This window comes from Somniosus microcephalus, chromosome 4, assembly GCF_052327205.1.
Source record: "Somniosus microcephalus isolate GS21.2 chromosome 4, FLI_Smic_1.0, whole genome shotgun sequence".
Taxonomy (NCBI): Eukaryota; Metazoa; Chordata; class Chondrichthyes; order Squaliformes; family Somniosidae; genus Somniosus; species Somniosus microcephalus.
Genome location: NC_140990.1, coordinates 32099702 through 32105874, shown reverse-complemented (window position 1 = coordinate 32105874; position 6173 = coordinate 32099702).

Sequence of the window (6173 nt, the reverse complement as noted above, 5' to 3'; positions counted from 1 at the left end):
CCTGAACGTAATATGATGTTGAATAATTTGAGTACCGCACCCTGCATCTCCATATTGCTGAACTTGAGCATTTCATTTTTGATGTTGTCTGGGCCACAGGCTTTCTTTAGGTGGAGAGATTTTGTTTTTGTGGCCAGTTCTTTCCATGTGATTGGGGAGTCTAGAGGGTTTTGGTTGTCTTTAATTGTTGCTTCTAATGTGTGGAGTTTTTCTGTGACCTGATGTTGACTTGGGTTTGTTTCGTTTATTGGGATGTCTTTGTAGAGGTTTTCAAAATGTGTTCTCCAGATGTCACCATCTCTCTATCTCACTCCCAATCTCTCTCTCTCACACTCCCAATCTCTCTCTCTCACACTCCCAATCTCTCTCTCTCACACTCCCAATCTCTCTCTCACACTCCCAATCTCTCTCTCTTTCCTTCCATCTCTCTCTCTCTCTCTCTCCTTCCCCCCCTCTCTCTCTCTCTCTCTCTCTCCTTCCTTCTCTCTCTCTCTCCTTCCCTCTCTCTCAGTCCCTCTCTCTCTCTCTCCTTCCCGCTCTCTCTTCCCCCCAGTTGCTCCCTCTCTCTCTTCCAACAAGAACATGCCCTCAAAAAGCCTCGGCACCGCCGGGCTCCCCCGGCTAGTTTATGTATATCACAAACAGCAAGGGACCCAGCACCGATCCCTGAGGTACCCCACTGGACACAGGCTTCCAGTCACAGAAACAACCTTCGACCATCACCCTCTGCCTCCTGCCACTCAGCCAGTTTAGGATCCAATGCTCCAAGGCACCCTGGATCCCATGGGCTCTTACCTTCTTGACCAGTCTCCTATGCGGGACCTTGTCAAAAGCTTTACTGAAGTCCATGTAAACCACATCCACAGCATTTCCCTCATCCACACACCTAGTCGCCCCCTCGAAAAATTCAATCAGATTGGTCAGACATGATTTACCCTTGACAAAGCCATGCTGACTATCCCCGATTAATCCTTGCCTCTCCAAGTGGAGACAAATTTTGTCCCTCCAGAATTTTTTCCAATAATTTCCCTACCACAGATGTTAGGCTCACTGGCCTGTAATTCCCTGGTTTATCCCTGCTACCCTTCTTGAATAATGGTACTACGTTAGCTGTTCTCCAGTCCTCTGGTACATCCCCTGTGGCCAGAGAGGTTCTGAAAATTTGTGTCAGAGCCCCTGCAATCTCCTCCTTTGCCTCACACAACAGCCTGGGATACATCTCGTCCGGGCCTGGGGATTTATCTACTTTTTGGCCTGCTAAAACCGCTAGTACCTCCTCCCTCTCGATGCTAATATGTTCAAGTATGTCACAGTCCCCTTGCCCGATTTCTATGTCTACATCGTCTTTTTCCATAGTGAACACAGATGCAAAAAATTCATTTAAGACCCCGCCTACATCATCTGGCTCTACACACAGATTGCCACTTTGGTCCCTAATGGGCCCTACCCTTTCCCTGGTTATCCTCTTGCCCTTAATATACTTATAAAACATCTTAGGATTTTCCTTTATTTTGCTCGCCAGTGTTATTTCATGGCCCTCCTTGCCCTCCTAATTTCTTTTTTAAGTATGCCCCTGCACTTTTTATACTCCTCTAGGGCTTCCTCCGTCCTTAGTCTTTTGTAACTGCCAAAAGCCCCCCTTTTTTTCCTAATGCATTTTTGTATATCCCTTGTCATCCAAGGTTCCCTTTGCTTGTTGGTCCCACCCTTGACCTTTACAGGAACATGTTGGCGTTGTACTCTCTCTATTTCCCTTCTGAAAGTCTCCCACTGTTTTGATGTGGATTTTCCTATAAGTAGCTGCTCCCAGTCCACTTTGGCCAGAACCTGCCTTATCATATTAAAATTGGCCTTTCCCCAATTTAGAACCCTTATTTCCGGGCCGTCTTTGTCTTTTTCCATGACCACCTTAAATCTCACCGAATTATGGTCACTGTCGCCAAAATGCTCTCCTACTGACACTTCCACCACTTGCCCGGCTACATTCCCTAGAATTAGGTCCAGTACCGCCCCCTCTCTTGTAGGACTTTCTACATGTTGGCTCAAAAAGCTCTGCTGGATGCACTTTAAGAATTCTGCACCCTCTAAGCCTTTCACACTCTGACTATCCCAATTTATATTGGGGAAGTTGAAATCCCCCACTATTATTACCCTATTATTTTCGCACTTCTCTGAGATTTGCCTACATATCTGTTCCTCTATCTCCCCCTGACTGTTTGGGGGCCTATAGTACACTCCCAGCAAAGTGCTTGCCCCCTTTATGTTTTTAAGTTCTACCCATATGGCCTCATTAGAGGAACCCGCTAATATATCGTCCCTCCTTACAGCAGTAATTGACTCCTTAATGAATATTGCAACACCCCCTCCCCTTTTACACACCCCTCTGTCTCGCCTGAAGATTCTATACCCCGGAATATTGAGCTGCCAGTCCTGACCCTCCCTCAACCATGTCTCCGTGATAGCAACAATATCGTACTCCCATGTGTTCAACAACAACTTCAGTTCATCCACCTTATTTGCAAGACTCCTTGCATTAAAATAAATGCCTTCCAGCCTTGCCATATTCCCTTTTGCCTTCACATATTTGCTCTGCCTTCCCAGCTGACTTGTTTTATTCCTCCGTATTTGGCTGTAAATCACCCCCTACTATAGCTCCACTCTGTATCCCATCCCCTTGTACCCTAGTGCATTTTTTTAATGGCCTTATTAACCTGTGTTGCTACTTTTAGTGATTTGTGTATCTGTATCCCTGGATCCCTCTGCTCCTCCAGCCCATTTAGACTCTTAGGGGGAAAAATTCGGTGGCGCCCTCTTTGGGTCGCTAATGTCGCTGGGGCTAATTTAAGCGCCCCGAAAAAGTTAGCGCCCCTGCGCATTAAATTCAGTGGTAGCGCCCCAGGCAGGAGGTGGGGTGCTACTGGAAGCACTCCCCTCCCTCTTGAGGCGCTACCAGTGAATTTCGCGGCACTTCTTGTAACAGCGCCACGCCCGTCGGCACATAGCACTGCGTCATAGCAGACCTCCTTCCCTGATTAAAGGGGAGGGGCCTAGCAATGCGCACACCAGGGCCCAGCTGGACCACCGGGGAGCGGGGTGTCAGATCAAGAGGAGCGCCAGGCTGAGCGATCACGGCCGACACCCCGAAGAAGAAAGGGGAAGGGAGCAGGTGCTGGCAGCCGGCCAAAATAAAAAGTTGCCGCCCGACACCTGCCCTTTAAGTGGCGCCGCTGCGGCTGCAAGAACGACCCCTGACCCTGTCGGACATATCGTCCGGCGATAGGTCAGGGGTCGCAACCCAAGGTTGCAGCCGGGGCGCTGCGCATGGCGATGACGTCATTGCCGGCGGTGCAGTGCCGCGGGGAGCTACCGGCTACTGCCGCCGCTAACCTCCCGCTGAATATCACGGGAGGCACAAAGCAACCCAATTTCACCCCCTTGTCCAAGTAGTGTGTGGCCTTATTCTTCCCACCAAAACACACCGCCTCACACTGATCTATAGTGAAATTCATTTGCCAATTACACGCCCATTCTGAAATTTATGAATGTCTTCTTGCATTTTGTCTTCCTCAGGATTAACTCTACCTCCCAATTTGGTGTTATCGACAAACTTTGAAATTATACTTCTGATTCACGAGTCCAAATCGTTTCTGTAAATGGTGAACAACAGTGATCCCAGCACTGATCCCTGTGGAACACCACTTCCCACCTTTTGCCAGTCTGAGTAACTACTCCCAACCTGTTAAATCTGTGAGCTATCTAGTTAATTAAGACACAGACTAATTAATAACAATCAAAAACAGGTCTTTACTGGTTGGAGGTAGGGACTATTCTGAATACAAGATTACTGCACAGTGCTTATATACCGGTGTGTTCACCCCTGGTATTACGTCTACAGCAGCCTGAGAAAGTAGTACATCTCTTAAGGTGGAACAGGCTTAAGCTCTCTTAAGGTGGAACAGGTTACATACACAACACTCCTCCCTTCTTAGCTTTATAGTCAACCCCCCCATTTAACATAACGTAATAACATATATACATATATAACTTCATGTTTAACGTAACATATCACAGATTCAGTCTCTGCGGAAAACAGTTCACAGATTCAATCTCTGTGGTGTAGTCGGTTCACGTCACTCATTCAATAGTCCTTTCATGGATTTAACAGCTTGAACTTCCGAACTGATTTGGCTCCGTTCAGAGGGACCACGTGTGTGATCTGGTAGAGGTGATAATGGTTCAGATGGGTCATCTTCTGTTTTTACTTTTCCTTTTCTGCTTCTTGGAGACTCTCTGGGCTCCATTGTCAGCTGCCACAGCTGCCAGCTGCATGCGCAGTTCCTCCTTCTCTTCCTCCTGTTTCCGTCGTAGAGCCAGCTTCTCCCGATGTTCCGTAGACTTTTGGTGCTCCTCCATGATTTCTGCACTTTGGGAGTCGAAGTTACAAGCTGGGCAGGACAGGACATCGTAATATTCGGTGTCGTCCACCAGGTCATGGTAATATTCGGTGTCGTCCTGAGCTAGACCAGTGAGAGGGTCGTCTATTTCCTCCATACCCAGCTGGACGTTAGCCAGCTCTTGTTCCAAATCCAGACATCTTTCCTGAAGAGACTTCTTCATGTTTACCTCTGCATCCAGCTTTTTCTGGGCTTTCAGCAAATCGTTTACTAGTGACCTCATTTGTGATTTTAATACTTCAACTTCCTTTGGAGATTGATTGATCGGACTATGCAATCCCTCTACCGGAGCAGCTGTTTCAGCGGTCTGTTATTCTACATTGACGTGAGTCAGCGTACTTTTGGCATCCAATGGCTGCTCTGTTGCAGTCGTTTCAGTCTGTGTCATCACATCAGCCATCTCAATGGCTTTCGAGAGCTCCGAACCCTTTTCCTTTGAAGATCGCAGCTCGTGTTCAAGTTTTTCCCATTTCAGAGTCTTGTCCCTCAGCATATGAAGGAGTTGGCTGACCGTTAACTCTTCTGACACCAGATTATGGCACGCACCTTCAGAACCTGAATCAGCTTTGATTCGTTCGGCCTCCTCGCGCAGATGGTTGGTGTGCTCCTGCTCCATTTTCTCCATCAATTGCTTCTGTTGCCTTTCCAGATTCTCCCACTCTGTAACAAAGAACTTTTTTATTTCATTCATCTCTTGCTCAAAACGGCAAATCATTTGTTCTAATTGCTGTTGTAGTTTGAAATGGAGTTGAGTTCGAGCCCAGTGTCCCTCAAAAATGAGTATATCAGTAGACTTGACAGACTCAGAATTCTCTGTTAAACTATGTTGTTGTTGCTCAGTGGAATTCTGTGCTGAAACTTTGTCTTTTGCACATGGGTTGGTCTTACCATCATCAGTTCTAGAGTCTGGGCTGATTATCTGCACCGAGTTCTCACTCTTTATGGCTTTTAGCGAATGCCAGTCCATATTTATGTTTCTAAACCACTCCCGGCCTAGTAGTGGTGGACCTCCCTCCGGTAGCACATATAAGTCCATTATTTGACTTCCTTCGCCCTTGTTGGCCACTGCAACCTTTATTGTCCCGATGGGGTACACTCTCTGCCCCGTGTAGGTTGTCAATATAATCTCCGTATCCTGTAGGGGAATATGTTGGAATAACCTTCTGTAATCTTTCTTATTCATGACCGACAATGCCGATCCAGTGTCCAATTCCATTTTTACTTGGACTCCTTCTATCTGAAGAGTAACCCAAATTGTCTGGAGGTCTGCACCCTTACCAACGTTGAGTACCCTTAAGCTAGCCAGTTCAATACTGCTTAAGCCAGCCAGTTCATTACTGCTAGCATCTGAATCGGACTCCTGTTCGGCCACCTTGTGTACTTTTGCGTATTTTCCTTGCGGTGACTTCTTGTTGCTGGTCTTCTTCCCTGACCTGCATACTCTAGCTATATGTCCAAGCCTACCACAAGTTCTACATTCTTGGTTTTTAAACCAATACTGGTTCTGATCATGCGTTGTCTTTCCACAACGATAACATTTGCCAGAACTCACACCCAATTTGTGTGCACTGAGCTCCGGTGACCGTAGCTGCATTACTGCCGTGCCTCTCGCTGCGGCTTCGTGTGCTGCTGCCATAGTGACCGCCTTCTCAAGCGTCAGCTCATTCTCCTCGAGCAGTCGCTTTTGTGTATCCTGTTTAAATAAACCACACACAAATT